Source organism: Lissotriton vulgaris, chromosome 10, assembly GCF_964263255.1.
Source record: "Lissotriton vulgaris chromosome 10, aLisVul1.2, whole genome shotgun sequence".
NCBI lineage: Eukaryota > Metazoa > Chordata > Amphibia > Caudata > Salamandridae > Lissotriton > Lissotriton vulgaris.
This window is the reverse complement of record NC_141698.1, coordinates 821,651,098-821,671,851: the sequence shown is the minus strand read 5'-3', so window position 1 is coordinate 821,671,851 and position 20,754 is coordinate 821,651,098. Positions and strand designations below refer to the sequence as shown.

Below are 20,754 nucleotides of genomic sequence, written 5' to 3'. Positions count from 1 at the left end.
CTGTCTGCACGCTTGGCCCTCCTTTAGGCTGTAACAGCACCACAGCCACTTGGCTTCGGGAGCGAGGCCGCCCAGCCTTTCACAATTTGCAACCTCAGTGGAGGCTCCCCCACCACAACTGCACCAGATGCCCCCCTTGCATATGCAATTTCTGTTCTTGGGGGCATGGGCTGCTCCAATAGTTGGGCTGCAACTTAGCTACTGCTGGTTATTTGTGTCAGGAATGGGATTGCTGGGCCCTTCTTAATATGCGCTCACTGCATCTGCTATCTAACCGTGCCCGAGTCAGGAGCCTCTCGAAGGTGCCACCCACAATCGGCTCACCTAGCAACTTCACTACATGCTGCAGGATGCTCAGGCCCTTTTTCCCCAGTTGGGTCACCAAAAGGCAGCAGGAGAAATTCCATCACAAGGCCATTTGCCGGATTGTAAAGCTCACACAGCCATCTTGATCAGTAGTCAGGCGATCCCAGAAATACTCACATGGGTTGCATGTGTCCATAACCAGAATAAAGCCAATGACATGCTCAATTGTAGTGTGCCTGAAGGGACGGGTCCCACGTTTTCCTGCTCCTGAACAGAAACAGGAACATGCATGCTCCCTCCCCTCCTGTAGGCCAATCACAACGCTGCAATGGCAGCATTGTGATTGGTGCAGAGTCGCGGACAGCGCCCAGCCGGGCATTTGTAGGGAGACCATTTTCTCTATGTAGGCTGCATACAGCTTACATAGAGAAAATGAAGAGTGTGCATGACTGCTTTGGTCGGCCCCAGGGCTAACCAAACAGTCAGGGTAGTCAGAGTGGTGCAAGCCACTCCTCCCGACACACCCACCCAGTCGCCCCCAAACAGGCATACCCTCCCGCCCGCCCCCAACCAGGCATACTCCTGTCTTCTGCTTTCTCGCAGTGCAAGAAGCAGAATCATATAATGGTATTTAAAATACCATTTTATGTTTCTGCTTCTTGCACTGCCAGAAAGCAGTGGGGCGGCTATCCTCCGCCCTAATGGAGGAGCCGTGCCTGCCTTTGAGTAAGTTCCTCTTCCTTTTTGTGACCCCAGGTTTGTGACTTTGGATCTGATCGAACGTTTGGTGGATGGTTTAAATGTCTGTGTACTTCACTCTGTCGCCCTGATGAACATCCCATAAACCAAATTTAGAGATACACCTGGCCCCAGGGATATCTCTTTACATGGCTACGTGCCATGGCTGTTCCTTTCAACGTGGGGAACATCTGATGGATGGCTCCATCAAACATGATGACCAGCCGTCAATATTTTCCAAAGATATACATTTTTCAAAAGCATGTTTGTTTATTAAAATTACAACTAATGGCTCACACCACAGAGAGGTTTCCTCCGATGGTGTAGAAGTCATTTTTTTTATTTCTACTGGCCCTCAGTGTCAGGTCTTACCTGGTGATGACAGAGAGCAACAAAAGATCCATCAACCACCCACACTGAATTTGCCAAAATTGCCTCCAATGACGTGTCCTTCGTCAGATGAGTATGTCAGCGACAGATCCAGAGGAAGATATATTGTAAGCATACTGTTGGTTCACCCACCTCTAAATCAAGTCTGCAGACCAAGAGTTTGGCAGAGAGGGTACTCCTTCACTACAGAGTATCTTCTTCACCACACTATAAATGAGCTCCCTTGTATTTTCCTCTGTGACCCCTAGTAGTATCTTTGAATTTGTTGCTCTTTTATACAGCACGACCTTTGCCCAAGAGCAATGCAGGGCTTTACATGAGCACCAGATTACGTTGTACATTTTTCTTTTTTAAGGCATTGACCCTGATTTCCCAGTTCCAAAGTCTTCAGCTCTGACGGCTAGTAGACGTATTTCCCCTTGCATCTATAACCACTTTTTTTTTTTTTTTTTACTTTAGCCACAGCTCAGCCCCTTCCCTTGTGAACTTCCTTTTGGCCTTTGCTTATGATTTTCTCCCTGATCTGAACCCACCTTTTTCTCTCCCCTCCCTTTGTGAAACTATCTAAACCTTTAAGACCTCAAATGCGTGATTCCTACTCTTCCCTACGACTCCTAGTTGATTTACTGCTTCTGCTACTTCCTTTGTGACACTAGGAATTATCTACCTTTCTTCATAAAACCTTATCTAAGCATTTCTCCCTCTTCTGTATGATCCTTCCTTTGTGTTTTTCGTTTTTGCCTCTGTGACCCATCATTTGTGCAGGTACTTCTTTATTCCGTGATCTCTTGTTTCGATTTTCGTCCTCCAAATGCTACACCTTGTCCGTGCTCTTCTACCTATTTATGTGCCACATTCCCTTAAAACTCTTAATTTCCTGTTTCTGCTAGGTAGTGCCTCTCTTGTATCCGAATGCTTCCACAATTAATCCGTAGGTGTACTTTCCACCATCTTAAGCCCTTTTTTTCTGCTTTTCCCCCTCCTTTTCCCCCTCCTTTTGTATAAACTCTTCTTTTCTTTGTTAGCCCTCTGTTAGTGCTCCCTTCATTCTGTTACCCATTGGTTATGCATTAACAGCCACATGCATCAAGCGATTTTGGAGTCGCAAACAGTGCGAATCGCAAAATTCGGACGGTTGCGTATCCAAAATCATTATTTGGGATGCATCAATGCAAAAGTACAAGAAATCGCTATTTTTTGCGATTTCAGAAAATGCGATTGCATTTTTGAGATTCCTTAAATGCAATGCATGAATGTTTAAAAAATTGCGAATTCGCAAATAGGGGGAGCAAAATAACACGAGGTTGAACCTCGTGTTAATTTGCTCTAAAATGCATTTTTGAAAGTGTCATGTTACACACACACATGTCCTTTGGACATGTGTGTGTGAAACTTGCACTTACAACAAGCACTGGCGTTGCCAATAGGTCTCGCAGTAGGAAAGTTGGAGCTATTGGTTTTGTAAATGACAAAGCCCTTTATGTTTTTAAAATGAAAACAAAAATAAAAGGCATTGTTATTTGCAATTGTAATAGCTCCAACTTTCCTACTGCGAGACCTATTGGCAACGCCAATGCTTGTTTTCTAAAACGACCATGCTTGTAAAGCTTCCAAGCACAAACGTGTTCCAATGGCCCTCCGAGGCACCACGTGAGTTTGCACTCATAATGCCACTCCAAAAAACAAAAGTAAGCAGGGAGGCTGAGAAGCTGCATGCTACTCCAACGCCAAGGCACACCAAGAAAGACAAAATAAGTGTTGAATTAACCACTAGCAATCTGTTCCACTTCCGCATATGAACGAGGTAAAATGTTCCATTTTCTTAAGTTTCTACTGCACTCCTCCGGCGACGATAAATATAAACAATATAGGCACATACACAATAAAAAACAATAGATCGCTGAGAAAAGCATGATAACAATAATAAAAGACCATAAATATAAAACTTATGTCAGACACAGAAAAGCTACACAATTCAGGCAAATACAAAGCAGCCCAAAGTCTGCTTAGTTTACAGTGATAATCGCAACAGCCACCGCGTTAATATTTGCCAGCGTGGAAAGGCATGTTCAACAAAGGTGACCACACCTACCCGTACCTCTGGAGTGGGGAGCTCTGCAGAAATGGAAGTGCCAGGGTGTGTTTAAAAACAGAGGCGCCTTTAAGGAGCGGAATTAAAAACCTTCTAGTACAACTGCAATAAAACCTACAAACAAATACAAAATGCGCCAGAGCGTGCAGGGAATGCGTGAAGCTGAGTAGAGTACGCCTGTTGTTAGGAAGCAAGCAGTTCTGGTTTTGTCTGGAAAGCAGGACATGCTTTTCATGAATAACATATTGTTGCTAAAACCTATTTTTAATACGTATATCATGGCAGACAAATGTTATGCTTCATAATGAATGCAACTGCCAAGAAGACAATCGGTGTTGGGGGTCAGCTTGTGTGCCTTTTGATCTGAATCAGAGGAGTTGCCGAGATGTTTCCTGTTTGCTGTCATTCCCTTCTACTTTCCCACAGGCAGCAGCCGCACGGGGTTCAGTTTTACAGCTTGATTGCTTGGGCCATACACCGTAAGATGTTTACAGTCAGTGAGTCGGTGCCCTTTCATCTTGTCCAAAGGCCTCAACAGACCGTTTTCAGTCAGAACGGCTAAGTCATTGGCAGGAGGTTGTGTTTCCTGTACGACAGAACTGTGTTACATACACCGAATTGGATGGTTTGTGCCAATAAATATAGTTGTTTGGTACTTTCGGCCGTCTGTGCTGCGTGAGAATGCAGCCTGGTTTTGCAGTCTTTGTCATTGGCAGGGCAAGCTCTGGAAATGAGGTGTATTTCGCAAGCGCGCACAAAGATGTGAATGCTCACAAACCTTGGACCTTGGTAACAATGAAGGCCTATGCCTCAAGACTGAAATACTTTAGCAAAGCTTATCTATGTTGTGGAGAAACCATGGGTGTGTACTAGACAATGGGTGAGTACTACAACTGTGTTACTCGATTAATACTGTGGGATGTCTGAAAGGCACGAAGTTGATCGGAATATGTCAAATAAGAGAGGTCGCGAGGGACTGCGGCACTTCAATGAGTAGTAAGTGTGCGACGCAACGCCATTTTAGGTTTCTTCATTGCGAGGGTTCAGCTGTTTATCGGGTCCTCACTTTCTGTAGTATAATAATCAACCTGGCATCGCCTTTCTTGCATGAAAAGTGGAATCAACAAGAGAAGTGACTGTGTCACAATGCTATTTTGACTCTATGCAGAAAACTTCATGAAGATCCTCGTTTGTTGCGAGAAAATGGAAGTAGGCTTGAACAAATGGCGGCGTTTCCGAACACCATGGCTGGAGCGCTCTTGAAGGCTTTGGGGTATGCAGCATTATCGCTAGTTTATTTTAGTACTGCCCCCTGTTTCAATAATGTACTGAGAGAGGGGGTTAAGTGCGCTGTATGCTATGCAAGGGTAGTCTGCCAACGCACTGCTACCTATGAATGCATTTTATTAATGTTGCCATCCATGGCTGCCCGAGTGTAACCTGTTAGGATTAAGTGAGGCACATACAATCAAAGAACGGCGATCCGAATCCGAGACTGCTGACGCCGTGCAGAGTCCCCGGGAGCTTCCAAGATGTTCTGGAGCCGACGGGGAGAGGCGCATGCTGTGCTGAAACAACACGAGCCATATGCGCGCAAGAGGCGTACGGCCAGCCATGAATAATTAGGGGAGTAGAAGCCGCACAGCACACGCTGGGAGTAGCCCTTTGATGTGCTGTGCGGCCGTGAAAAAATGCAATTAGGAGGGAGGGAGGGAGGCTGATGCGCGTGCTTGTTTGGTCACGTGATTCACGTGAACTTAAAGAAAACCACACGAACGAAACCCTTGGTTTCACGAGCATTTTGAGCACTTGAATTCTTGCTCCGCTCAATGCGCTTGCGCGCATTGATAGGTCGCGAGACCTAAAAACATTTCAAGGGTGCAGGGGGGGGGGGGTCCTTTGGACCCCCCTCAGCACCCTTGAAATGCATTAACAAATTGCGATTCCCAAAATGAAAATCGCAAAATGTTAATGCCTTCCCATTGATTCCTATGGGCCTTTTGGCCCATAGGAATCAATGGGAAGGTTTTCCTTAATTGTGAGTCGCAAAATGTGAATCGCAATTAAGGAATATTAAGAAATCACAATTTATTTAGCGATTTCTTGATGCATTGCATTTTGCAATTCCTTAATTGCGATTCCTTGTTTTTCGCAATTAAGGAATCGCAAAATGCAATATTGATGCATGTACCTGTTAGTTCTCTCACTGTGAACTTCGTATTTGTAGTTTAGGTTTGAACTATAATTTCAACACCTTTCCTCCATTTGTGATTCTTGTGAGTGCATTTCTTTTCCTTATGCAACCTACTCTCCACCCTCCATTTTTTAATCTGTTTTTCCTGCCCTTCCTTCAAAACACCACCTTTACTGCATTTCCACCTCTTTCTATGATCTCCTTTTGTGCCTTCATTTTTTTGTGGCCCAAGACATCAAAATGTTTATATCCCGTATGAACTCAGCCTCAAGAGGCCTATGCCCTATGCCTTCCCCTGTAAATTACTTCTGGGTTTACTAAGCAATCTTGTAATGTAATATTAATAGGACAAACATGTTGATTAGTGTTTTAAAGTTATTCGAGGTTCATGAATGCAAGCAAGTCGCTTCACGTCCGAATCCTTGCTTCATCAACAATAGAGAAAATGTTTTATGGGTTTAAATGTGAAGTAAACGTAGACAAAATTTACAGAGAAAAGGCATAAGCCAAAGGCATCTTGGGCAACACATGGGCTGAACTCATGTGGTAAAACCTATGTGGTGACTTATAACACAATTGGACATAAGCACATCTGAGCTCTCCATGAACTGCTTCCTGTTCAACCTCATGTTATGTTACATTATGTTACGCTGATTTGTAGAGTGCACTATTGCCCGGAGGATATCCTGGTGCAGAGCAGGTGTGAGTCTACTCACTCATAGGGCCTAATGGGGCTATTCGAAAAGCCAGGTTTTCAGTTCCTTGAAGGATTCGGAAAGTGAGGAGTTGGCTCTTATGTGTACTGGCAGGTCATTCCACGCCTTTGGCGTGATGTAGGAGAAGACTCAACTGCCGGATATGGCTTTCTAAATGCATGGGATGTGCGCAAATAGAAAGCCAGACGAGCTGTGGTGTCGGCAATGTTTGTGAAAGCAGATGTGATGGTGATAGGTGCGTTCTCTCTGGTAATATTGCATTCGTGCACCTGGAATGCTAGTATTTTTCACTCCCCTCCAGAGAATTCATTGCATGTTTCCCAGTAGTTTACTTTTTGGCAAAAACATCAGTTTGAGCAGTGAACATTCACTCCTCATTTGTTTTTGTCCATGAAGATCTCACCAGGAAAACCTAATCATTTTTAGGGGGAAATATGTGTGGAATGAGCGCACAAGCTGTGGAACTTAGAGCATAAAGAATATTTTCAATGGTCATTCCTCATTCTGCAAGTCCGAATCCCGCAGGAATTTCACCCCTTGACCATTTCCTCTCATCTCATCCCACATTTGGAATGTTAATAATGTTAATTTTCACAAAAATTTCAGCTGCCACCACCTTTACTGTCTAGAAAATGCTCAGTGCCAAGCAACCTCTGCTAATATTGTGTCAGAAGCACTACCCTATTCAGGGCGAGCCTTTTAGATGTCATTATAGCCAATGTGCCTGTTCTTGAATACTGTATATAACATCATGGTACAAATATATATATATTAGGAATCCTTATACTACAACTTATATATTATGTTATCATATTATATTTAGAGTTATATAGAGTGCGCTCCACTTTTCATTTGGCAATGTCAATTTTAGAGACATACCTAAGCATGAGACCCAATACACGTGCCACAAATAGACTGCTCATGAACTCATACAAGGTGTGAGATGCCATCAAAATTACATCTATGACCTCACTAGTGGCATTACATATCACCTTACCATTACCATTATTGATGGCAAGACTATGGCCACAGTATAATTCATGCGAAGATGTGTTGTCATTTATTGATATTGTGTTAAGTACTAATATTTCTTGGTATGAATATTTTGAGATCCTTAATAGTCCATTGTGGGAAGAGCTATGGTTTTCATAGTGAGGCTTGAGGTATTGTTTGTGCACCTAACAATTTCTGTCCAATGTCAGATGGTATTTAGGAGTCACTAAATATCTGGTGTGGCCTACCGCTGCTGCACATGGTCTTTGCCATGCAGAGAGTGGTTTGGTTTCAGGGTTTGGTATTTGCATAGGCCCTGTGCCCAACCTACTGTGCAGCGTACTCCGGCAGCCAAGAAATCTCTGCCCATGTGCAGTGGGATTGGGCAAAGCACCTGCACCCAACCTCTCATGCGGCCAATCCCCCCAGCATGGCCTATCTTTTAATCAACATGCGTACCGTCTAGTAGGCCTATGTCATTATCAGCTTAGTGTCTCCAGACAAGTTTCATACGGCCAAAAGCTGTGCATATTGTTCTCTGACCACAGTCCTCTACCTCCAGCCTGGCCCGCCAACAAATCCTCGTCTAGCTTTCACTTATCGCAGCTGTGCTGCCATGAATAGTTGACTGATTTGTGCTGCTGGCTCTGCATATGGGACTGGCCTGCAGGCTGTGGGACTGGCAGTGCACATCCTTTGGCCATGCACAGTGAGCTCTGGACACACGGTAACCAGGCTGTAGACTAGGCCATGCATCCATTTGTGGATACAAAGTGCTCACAAGCAAATGACCTTTCGCAATATCAACCTGCATACTTGCCGCACAAAATTCAGATACATCAAACAAAAGAGAAAAAATGCATATTTTTATTTATGTCCGCCCATCTACAACTCTCCTCTCAATCCCCGAGGTCAGCAGATTCTTCTTGAGCCCCCTTATCCACTGAAGTAGCCAACGTAGGAAAGTCACTTCAACAAAACTATTCAGTCGCTGTTTGAACCTCATTGTGAAACTCTGGGGATATTGTCTCCCATTTAAAAAAGTCTATTTTCATTGGGAATCAAAGCACAGTATTTACGTTGACACACAGGTCCACCATATCAAAATCAGTGATTATGGATTAAACCCATGGCTATCTATTGCTCTAGAAAATCCACTGAGAATCTTTCTTAAAAACAAAGAATATCTGTGCCACGTATTCAAATGTGTTAGAATAAATCATCAATGAAATCCATTTTTGGAAATTAGGGAATCAACCACCAAGGAATTGTAATACATGAACAGTTTCACGTTTTTCTTGTTCGTGAAAAAGATTATCATTTTGGTATTTATTGCAACACATGACATTCACCGTCTTCCTGTTTTTTTTATTTTTATTTTAAGTTAGAGATCTTTGAGGTTTAGCTATAGTGCTGCTCGACCCCAGAGAACGACAGAGCACTTTACAGCAAAGGGCACTTTACAGCAAAGGGCACTTTACAGCAAAGGGCACTAGGATAAGAACTATAACAACATCTGAAAGTGGAAGTGAAATGGTATAATCAATACTTTAGTGATGCTAGGGAGAGCTATAGTCATTCGTGGTTTGCATCAGTGCAACACTGGAGTATTTAAAATATATATACATTTGTAATCAGCAATGATAACTAATAGAGAGAGAACAGCACTCCGATAGTAAGGCACGTAAAATATATTGTCTTGTAGTGGCACAACTGACAGATTGTATACATTTGGGGGTAGCAATAATACAACAGTAGTGCAGCTCTGCAACAGTGCACATCATTAGCAGGGAACGTTTATATGGATGGACAAAGTTCAAGTTAATGGTAGGGCATTGGACAATGAAAATAGACAGCATGCATGGTTGTTCATAATTATAGCAAATGATATTGGATTTTTAGTGAACAAGAGCACAGATACAAGATCCAGGGCATTGGTCAATAAATAGAATTTGATGTGCGCTGTTGAATTCCCTTCAAAATGAGAAACTTGTAAGCTCGCTTTCTGTGGAATATTAGACTGTGATCGTACAGATTTCATGGAATTGCTTTGTCGAACTCAATATCTCAAGCACCATCCCTCTGTGACACAGAGAGTACACCCTCTTGACTGTTTTGACTGCACTGGGAGCCAAAGATTGAAAACGGCTGAACTCAACATTCTTCAACAAAAGGACAAACGCTTACAATAATGCCTTACAGAACCAAATATATCAACATAAATGTAAATTAGTAATACGTTTACTTTCCCAAGGTTGAATGACATTTCAGCAGCTCTTTTAAAGTACCAAATGTACAAGATGAGACAAGTAAAGTGATATATTGTATTCAGTTCCAATAACAACAGTACTACATGACCAAAGTGGGCAGACACATACACACAACACACGTTGATTGGTAACAATAGAGAGCTGACCGTTGCAGAACTGAGCAAAAACTGCAAAAGTTAAACAAAAAAAAATGAGTTGCAACTTATTGATCAATTGTAACACTAGCAAGAGGATGAGTGCAATTTGAAAGAAGGATCTGGGAACAACCAGAGTCTTAGAAAGGGAATATTTTACTGAGATATCTATCGTGGGCCAGTGGATCAAATAGAATTGTTCCTTATCTCTTCCTCTAATGGAAAACGCCTGCCCTGAGAAAAGGGTTGGATCTCAGCCTTGTGGAATGACAGCAAAAGCAAGCAGCCTTCTAAAGTTTCACAGTCTTTTTGTCTTCGAAGGATATTTGATGCCAACCAAACACAATTCCTACTGAAAATTACCAATACAATCTTGCTATAATTTTCTGATAGAAAAAAAAACACTCTACACAATATACCTTTAAAACACCTGAGACTAAGTTAGAATTCTAAACCAAAGGTTATGTTATAAATATTTGCAATTTTTTGTTGTAAAGTCCAGATGATATACAGTATACATTATGAAACACAATACATATTCAAATAAAAATTTAAGAACATCTAAATTATTTACGATATATCTATATATACATATATCTATATATATACATATATATTGTAAATAATTTGGATTTAAATCAATGGTGGCGCATAGCACAACTCTGCTTCCATGAGAAGTTTTGATTTATTGCTGTCATTGACAGGAATAACTCAAATGCATTCAAAAACACTTCTTCATTAGGCATTATGTGGTGCTTAATTTGAGACAGTGGTAGTAGGTGGGGTCCACGAGCAGACATTTATGGGGGCAGTCGCTTATTTTAGCTCAACAAACGTTGATCCAGAGAAAGAGCGAAAATAAACACAAAATGGGGAAAGATGGGGGAAAGGAAAGATAGGAAAACTGCAACAAACTGGGAAGGCAGAAACCTGCTTGAGTTAGGTAATGACCAAGGAGTGTCTGGTGGTGGATTAAAGAGGCATGAGGTGGAATCTAGGCTAAGCTGCCTTGGTACATATCACTGGCCGCTGGCTTCTAAGCAAAAGTTCAGCCTTGGTACATGTTCTGTTACAAATTAAGCACTAGCAACAGGACATTGGAGATCAATCCTTATTTTTTATGTATTTTTATTTCTAGCCATATTTGTATTACACCTTTATGAAACAACGTTCGCCATCTTTGTGAGAACAGCAGTGAATATTAAGTCATCGTGGTCTGTTAACAAAAATTTCATGTGACATAATTATTGTAGCCTAAACATCGTTTACAAAAATATATAAAATATGCAGTAATATTTTTGAAATATTGTTTAATAAATATTATTTTTGTCAGAGAATATTTTGGCCACGATATTCTGAGACTACCATGTTAAATGGAATGGGGAATATTTTCTGTAGGAAGAGGGCATTTAAAGCCTATAAACTATATGAATAGAATGCTTTGAGGGCATTCATTCAAGAACATTATTACCTCATCTGTATTGAAGCATCTATAGGAAAGCACCTTGGAATAGTCTCTCTTTATTTCATATTCAACAATGTCTGCCAGGTTAAGCATCACACAATCCCCTCTCTCTTTCTTCATCTTTGCCTTCCTCAATCCTCTCTTTTATGCACTGGATGAGTGACTTATAACACAGACAATACCATACAAGTCTCAGAGTCAAGGCTGGACAAGTTCCCTGTTGACCGGGCCATTCACACCTGCTTGCTGGGTACAGATTTGAATGGATAGCTTTATGATGCAAAGAATGGCAACTCTTTCACATATTAAGCGTTCGTAAGTCCCTTGGAGGATATTGTTTTTTACAAAACAAATTTTGATGGCCTTCACTAGTTCTTTGGAATATCTGTTATTCGTATGTACCTACTGAATAAAAGACCAGTATTCACTATAGCCATTCTAGGAAAAACTTGGACATTTGCACAAAATCCTTAATACAATTTTAATGAATACAATTCAGCCATATACCAACATAACAGAATCTATTTCATACTTTTTCATTTTTTTATTGAGAGTTCATAGATATTACAACATACAATAATATCGTATATAAATACATATTCCAAAATATTGAGGAAGGAAAAGATTGACTTAAGTCTAAAGTACAAAGTGTTAAATATTATAAATACTCATTTCAAAATACTCAATAGTACAATCATAATATTCCTGTGATACAGAAAAGATCATATTAGGTTAAAGTGCAAAGCGCTGAATCGGGATACATACATACATATGTATTCTATCTTTTTATACCAAATACTACAAAAGTACAAAAAAGATCACATTAAGGTAAAGTACAAAGTGTTACATCAAAATAGGACCTGCATATATGTTCTATCCTTTTATACCAACTACAAGATGTGTTCCTATATTTCAACACTCCAATATTTCTCATACTTTCTTACTGCTCCTGATCTTATTGCATATTTCTTTTCCAGTTCTTGTATTTTAGAAAATTTTGCTCTCCATGCATTGAAGGTAGGTACCTTCTCTGTTCTCCAGAGCTGCAGGATTAAAGATCTTGCTATTATTGCTGCAATAAACAAGAATTCCTTCGTCGCCCCGGAAATCGTCGCATCGTGCCTTTGCGAGAGAAAAACTTCCTACAGAACCTACGTACCGGAATCCATACAAGTCCGCCTTCCTCCCCATACAGACCGGATTCATCGCAACACGCCCACTGCTGCAGCGGGGTTGTTGCATCGCCTCCCCAGGGTCTCAGGAGCAACACATCGCTTGTTTTCCACAGCACCAGCTTCTGCTTTGGAACTTTGTCGCTTTTAAAAGGTACTGTTGGCAAAACGTGACACAACTATGAACTTTTCACGCAACTGTGGATTATTTTATCGCAACCTTAAGAACTCTTTTGCAACCATATTTTTGAACTGTGTATGTTGGATTTTTGTGTAGTTTAGAATAAATACCTTTATTTTTCTAAACTGTTGTGGAGTCAGTTTGTGGTGTTTTTACTGTGTTACTGTGAGTGTTGGTACAACTACTTTACACATTGCTTTTCGATAAGCCTGACTGCTTGTGCCGAGCTACCAAGGGGGTGAGCTGAGGTTATCTAAAGAGTGTTTCCTCCTTACCCTGACGAGAAGCAAGGGTCCCTATTTGGACAGTGGTACTACCTACCTCTAGCAACTAGAGACTCTCAGTTCTAACAATGATCTGGTGTTCAATTAGAACCGTTTTAACCCTGGATCCTGAATTTCTGTAGTCTACTCCATTAAAGCGAAAAACATGCTTTAGTAGTGCAGAAAGAAAACTTGTGCTTCTTTGAGGATTTAATTTCAGTTCTGTGCTTCTTCCAGAGAGGTCACTTAGACGTGAAAGTGCACAACATATACATAAATATCATCAGGAGGCGTTGATATTGTGCAGCTGGAAGCAGTCATTTAAGATTTCTGCCCACTCAGGAGTTCCATTGAAATCTAAACTTTGCCTTCCACAATTACATAATCAGTGTTAGAAGTCGGAAGAAAAATGTTAGCTTTTGGGAAATTTCATACTATATAAAGGTCAGTCATGAAAGACATTCACTCAAGAATTAAACCCAGAAATGACCTTTTCTGCTACAGGCAAGACAGACAAGAGGGTGAGTAAGGTTTGCTTCCCACCAAGAGATACCTTATGAATCTAAAAATGCCCTGCTTACTTACAGGTAATCATAATTACTCTGAGTCCAAATCTTACTTGTCACAGCAATAAGGAAATGTGGTGTGGATCGACCCTGAGGCAGGACTGTCTATCGTACTCTAAAAGTAAAAGTATTTTCTCTCTTAATCTCACTCCTACATGTGGTTCCTCTCCTTCTGCACATATGGAAAGAGCTAAGACCTTCCGTTTCCCTGATACTTACCAAAGGACCCCTATGACCGGGACTAATAAGGATCAAGGATGGAGTGGATCCAGGACTGTGACAAGGAAGACTTGCACTCATAGTAATGAAAGTTACTGGCAAGTAATCAGAACATTACATCCTCATTGTTGTTCCTTGTAGATGTTCCTTTTGGGAGAGTGACACTGTCCTGCCAAAATTCTTTTTCAATAAAGCATTTGTTGTGTGTTTTTGTGACCTTTTTAAACTGCTTATTAATTGGAAAAGAGACTATATTTGTTTATTGTTTTTAAGTTCAAACTGTTTAATTGGGGAGACCAATTTGATTTTTATATTTTTGTTTCATTTATGGCAAGCACTAATACTGTTTTTGTGATTAAGTATTGTATATTAATTTTCTTTTGACATATTTTATATGTGTTAATAAATGCCATGCATCATTCTGGTTTTTTCAATTTAAAATTGTGTCAAATTTTCAGTGCTTGAGATTTTGCTTTTTTGACTGCTCTTATGTTTCCTTAGTTACAATGTTTAGGCAACATTTATTATTTCTTTTTTTTGTTTATAATATTGTGTTTTATATATTTTTTCTGCAATAGTCTTGTCGTCAGTATTTGTATGTTTACTCTTTAAGTATAGGATCATGATATTTATGCTTTTAATCAGTTTTTAAATATTTGTGAATGTTGATAATGTTTTTCTATTTTTTTTAATTTTTAAATTTTTTTGTATTTTTTTCCTCATTCGCTTCACACCTCAGCTAACAGAAGATCAGAAGGCAGCCACTGCTACTCAAATTAGAGGAGTAGGCTGTACGGTGTTCTTTTCCGCCCTTCGTCCCCCGCCTACCAGTGGCAAAAACTGACTTCACTCCAGTTGCTGCCCTCCCTTGTTAAGGAGAGTGTGGTTGCACTCTCTCCAGCATTTGAGACTGAAACCAGTAGCTAGACAGGCCACAGCCTGCTGAGTTACAGCTCTTCCCCAGCGCCATCTGAGAGTTCCACTGAGGCTTAATCATAGGTCTAAAAAAAAATACCTAGACCAAAGTCTAATTTAGCAGACTACTCCAAATGGCGTGCTTCTTAGAGTTCTTTAGTCGGGCCAGATCTATTTTAGAGGTTTTATATACAGAGGATAACCACTCTGCTTGTGTTGGGGGTGTTGACTCAACCCATCTCCTACATATTTCCCGCCTGGCCAACAAGATAGCAAAAAATAGAAAATCTCTATCAGGGCCAGTGATGTCACTAAATACACCAAAGATGATATGTTTCAGGGAAATTTGTATTGGACATCCCAAAATAGAAGTTAAGCAGTCTTCAACTTCCCTCCAGAATTCCGAAAGAGATGGGCAATCCCAAAACATATGCACGTCCGGGACACTTTCCAGGTTGCCTTTTTTACACCTTGCAGGTGGACCCTTAGAGATTTCACAAATGAGAAAGAGAGTGTTATAAGAGGTCTTCCACAAGTCCTCCAAATCTGTGTCAGGGATGACTTCCCCCCATAACTCCTCGGCTAGCTTGAACTCGCCATCAATAGCCCCTTCAATAGCCCAGTAAAAGAAAGAGATCTCCTTCTTGCCTACAGGCTTATTAGCCAGATGTTCTTCCACGGGGTTCCCCCGGCCTAACGACCTCCGCAAACTCTGGGACCAACTTAATAACCGTAAATACTTGAACTTTGAAATTCCTCCCTCCAATTTATCATTCAACATGGCCTACGGTAAGAGAGATCCATCAACCGCAAGGTCCCCCCATACTAATAGCCCCGCCGTTTTCAAAGGAACTGCCAGCTGATCTTTTAGACAACTGGGAGTTCCTGGACTATCCCACATGGGAGCCAGCCTTGAATAGTACTCAAGACCTGTTAGTTTCTTAATCCTAGCCCATATTTGAGCTGCGCCACTTAGGACTTTCAGTCTGACTTTTTTGAAAAACATTTTGCCCCATACTTAAACAGAAAGCCTTCAGGTGTAAACCCCAGTTGTGCCAACATAGCTAAAAACATTTTACCTTTCCCTGAAGTGTCTGGAGATTTTAACAACATTCTAGAGTGCGTTAGCTGAAAAGCCCAAGGGTAGTATTGAATATTGGGGCGTGCCAAACCACCTTTCTCCCTTCTATGTCTAAGCTTCCTCCATGATATTCTAGCAACTTTGGAGGCCCAAACAAAAGAGTTAATGGATTGCTGGAATTTATCCAATAATTAATTCTCAAAATTCAAAGGGATGGTGTTGAATAGGAACGTTACCTTTGGCAAAATTGTCATTTTTATTAGATATACTCTACCCAAGATAGATAATGGGAGGTGAACCCAAGATTTCATGAGTTCTCGGCACTCTTTCATGATATTAACAAGATTGACTTTTGCAATTTTATCTGTTTCTGGAACAATTTTGATCCCCAGGTAACGCAGTTCTTTTTTGGTTTGGTATTGGCATCCTGGCAGGTTCCATGACATAAGCTCGGTTTTATCGGCATTACCGTCATAACCGGCGACTCGGCCAAAATCTCTCGCTAGTTCAATCACCCAAGGGAAAAAGGATTCCAAGTCCGACGAAAGAATGAGAATATCGTTGGCATACAGGGCCACCTTCCTCTCCCATGAACCGCTCTTAAAAGGTGTAATAGCCGTCTCTTCCCTAAGACGTTGGGCAAACAGCTCTATATATAAGTCAAAGAGGAGAGGGGAGAGGGGGCAGCCCTGTCTGGTTCCCCTTTTGATTTTAAATGGTCTAGTTGTTCTGCCATTTACCACCAACCTAGCTGAGGGCTCACTATAAATACGGCAGATGGTCTGGCAGAATTTTGGCCCTAAGTTCAACTTCTCCAAAACCGCTATAAGGTATTTCCAATCCACCCTGTCAAATGCTTCAGTTGCATCCAATGTCATAGCCGCCAGGGGAAGGGAAAAAGTGGACGCAAAATCTATCGCACCAATAAAATCAGGAGCCAATCAGGCAGATTCCTACCTTTCACAAGGCCCTTTTGATCCGTATGTAAAAGCTCACCAGCCATACCCCTAGTCTGTCCGCCAATATCTTAGAGAGCACCTTGTAGTCTGAGTTCAACAAAGATATTGGCCTATATGACCCGCATTTTGTGGGAGGTTTACCTGGTTTTAAGATTAGGGTGATATTTGCTTCCCCCATGTGATAAGTGGTTGGGCTCCCTCTATAAATCAAGATTTTATTGACCATCTCAACCATGATAATGTTTTTCTCGATATGCTCTTATACATTAAGGAGTGAAAATAATCAAAAACACATTTTGTAACATGCACAAGTGGATGGTGTATTTAAACTAGAAGCATCAATAAAAAAGGGTCCAAAGTCCTCCAAACCTAACTCCCAGGTGCCATGAGCCCTACTGCTTGCAGTAGGGCTCATATGCATCATATAACCAGAACAATGACCTCTATGAAAAAGCCAAAAGTGAGAGTTTCATTGTGAAATGAAGAATGAGAGGATGACAAAAATGACAGGGCCAATAGAGATCCAATGCAAGCATGGATAAAAAACCTTCTTCAAGTATAAAATACCATGCTATCTGATTTATATCTAGACAGCAGGTAAAGCCTTGCTTCGGTGACAGTGATAGCCCTGCCATTCATTTTATCATTCTGAGACCATATAATCTAGATCAAGTGTAACACTCCCTAAAAAATATCTGTTCCTTTTGCTAAATGTTCTGCCTCGGCTCAGTGGAAGTGCTAAGGGACTAAAGACCTTTTACCTACCAGAGTGATGTTTGAAACTATTAAAACAAATAGAGCAAAAATATCTACATATCTTTAGGCACACTAAAAATCACAATTTCCCCCTTGGCGTGATCACAGCCCGTACACGTCAATTGTCTGTAATCCTACAGGTTGGAGTGCTGGCCACTGAGCTACAGCACTGGAACCTGTATTATATAACAGGCTAGACTTGAACAATGAAATTCTTGCTAGACCATACTAGGCTCTAAAGACATAACTGTTTAGCAAACCTTAATTTTCTTATTGATTGGTTTATTTTTGAAAGACCTCAAAGTTAAAGTTGTCTGTCTGAGAAAGCGTTGCTTGCAAGTGTCTGAGATGCAGTAATATAAAATCAGTAGCAATTTAATATATAAGAGACCCTTGAAACACCATAGTAGTGCTTAGATCCTCAACCAGACATATGACCAAAGCAACAACAGGAATTGCAATTCCAGTCTTCAGGCCCGAGCCACATACCTCCAACATGAGGCCACAATTCAACCTAGAAACTAAAAACAAATTCTTCATAGTTATTCATTTGGTGATAAAATCAATTTGTAGTTCTCCCTGGCTGAAAATCTGAGGCCAGCAGAAAGGCATTCCTGCCAAAATCTAGCTCAGGAAACCGGGACAAGGAGGGACCTTTAAACCTATAAACCAAAAACAAGTTCTTCATGGGTGTTCTGCTAGTCATAAAATCAATTTGCAGTTCGCCCTGGCTAACAATCTGAGACCAGCAGACAGGCATTCCTGACAAAGGCAATAAGCCTAGCTCAGGAAATAGGTACAAGGGGGAGGGATGGGGCAGACCCATGTCAAGATTGTTATGGTAATTTCCCATTGCTGCTCCTAGGCCTGTCGCTCGATACGGCAGCCATATGCCTATGATCCAGCATGGTACCTGACTAGCCAGTGCACCTGGAGACTTTACGCACTGCTGTTGGAGTGCTGCAGCTGGCAGCGATTGGCCGCAATGAACAGAACCTGTGACATTAAACGTGAGCTGCAGCCTTTCAGCTCAAGCTGCATGCAATCAAAGCTAGCTACCTGGCAGCCCTTCACATTGGGATAGGACCCTGAAGCTTTGTTGGATTTCTGGAACCCTGTCATGCTCCTACCTCCAAGCAAGTGCCTGTCGGATACTCCCTGGAGGTGCTGGTGCAGTCAAATGGACCCTGAACAGTAAGTCACCTGTCAAGTGCAGCAGTTCTTGCAGGCCAGCCACCACTTCAACTGCTACTTCCCTACCATCTAGGGTGACCCACCTGCACTTATAAACTCATATGCCATTCCTACCTGCCCGCAACACTCATGTTATCTGGTAAGGTGGTGCGACAACTGACTTTAGCTGAGGCTACACAAAGAAAAGGTAACACCTGCAGCTTCCATAATGACAACATCAGGAATAACACTGGATTATATCATAATTGAATTGAAAGCCATTAAAGCTTCTATAGCGACAGTGGAGCATTCTGTGACAGAGTGGAATAAATAACTTAAACTACTGAAGGGTGATCTGTCCCAACTGTGACAACAGGTGGATTCCACAAATCGAAAAGTAGACGACTTGGATCTACAAATGATGAAAACCATGAAATGGAGTTCTGAGCTGTGGAACATCCAGATGTGGCTTGTGAACTTAGGAGTCGCAGAAGCAGGAATAATATTCATCTTGTTGGTGTCCTGTAGGTAGGTGACACTCAAGATGTTTCATTTTTCCTCTAAATCTTTGTCCCAAAGCTGTTGGGTCTGTCCTTCCTGCTCCCTCTGGTATTTGAGCAAACCCATGGAAACACAGCACAATTTGTGACCACCAGACGGGTGCCTCTCTCAAAAACTGCTTGACTCTTTCTGCACTAGCAGTCTAGGAAACATTTTCCTAAGCCCGTTTAATGGCTGCATAATTACGTTTTGATGGATTTCTCCAAAGACACATGCATAGTTCAGAAGAAATTCCTGGCTCTATGTCCAGCACTTAAGAAACTAGACTTACGCTATGGATTGCTGGAACTGGTGATCATGATATTCACCATCAATGATAAGACCAAAGAGTTATGCGTCCTGGCAGAACTGGAGTTCTAGTTGGAGAATATTGAGGCACAACACCAGCATAGGGCTACCATCCTAACTCAGTTCAGCGCATCGGAAGCTTCATTCCTAGAGCCTATCAATAGAGGAGACTCTGATAGAGACCACAAGGCAAAGAGTGAGAGGAAAATCTCTATTCTGGACTAACCAATGCAATACTGTATTCCATAACTCTTCAAAAGACTGTTCGTAATTCTTCCTTAGGGAAGGGACGCTTGCCAAAAGCACAATTTAGGGGCACACAGCTGGCAGAAAATTAAGGATAGGCTAGTTAGTTAACAGGTTGATTGCTAAATCCTCAGCCTTTGCAGCACACACCAGTGCCTGGGGTGCGTAAATAGATGTGCCAATAGAAGGTAGAGCTTCACCACCCATCCTAGCAGGTTTATTAACCATAGATTGCGCCTGCGTGTGCGAGATGGTAGTGTGAGACATAATGCATGGCACAATAGGTGCTGGCTGGGCACCACTGGGAGAGGGACTCAAACTGTGCCTCAATGGCTCTCAGACATTCCGATAAAGGTGCAAGTTTATCCTGCAGAAGAGTCTTAAGTTTAATAACACAATCAGTCGGTAAACATTCTGAAACACAGAAGGCTTATGGAAATACCCTTGCTTCTGTCATTAGCTGAGAGGGTATTGGCAACTTGTCAGTCTTAGCTGCGACAGTCAGAGTTGCTACATTCATCGAGAGGCCTCTGAGCCTCTGCTTGACCTTTTGTTCCCTGCTGGACTCCCTAGATCCATGTACATCAAGAAGGGCAGACTTTCCCACCATTGAAGAACTCACTAAAGGGCTGGAAGCTACACAAACTACCAAGGGGATATTAGGGGGGGGCGATCCGTCAAAGGTTTAGCCGTCAGCATAAGGGTGGCTCCAGAATTGAGGGAGACCCACCTCTCTGTCAATGCTATTTCAGTACTAATGACCCCCCACTACTCTCACCAGCATCTGATCTATAGAGGTGCATTTCACGGGAGGGGAGGAAGTTAGCCTCTAAGTTAAGCCTGGCTGCTTAATGCCAAGCTACGAGAAAGTTAAGCATGATCTAGAACTCAATTTCTTACAACAGTTCTCTGAACTATAGCAGATTTTTGCTGCCAAAAACATCCACAAAGAGTCTCCTACAGATGGAGAGACAGAAGGCCTAACCATTAGACCATGAGCCTCCAACAATCGCAGGATGTGCATTATCAATGTACGGCAAATGACACCACTTTGTGTGACCTGCTATTGTGAGTTA

General features: G+C 41.7%; 1 protein-coding gene across 1 annotated transcript in view; it reads right to left on the bottom strand.

The window, feature by feature from the left end:
* Nucleotides 1-20,754, bottom strand: part of CNTNAP2 (contactin associated protein 2) — a 2,542,823-nt gene that overhangs the window by 2,247,120 nt on the left and 274,949 nt on the right. The window lies entirely within an intron of this gene.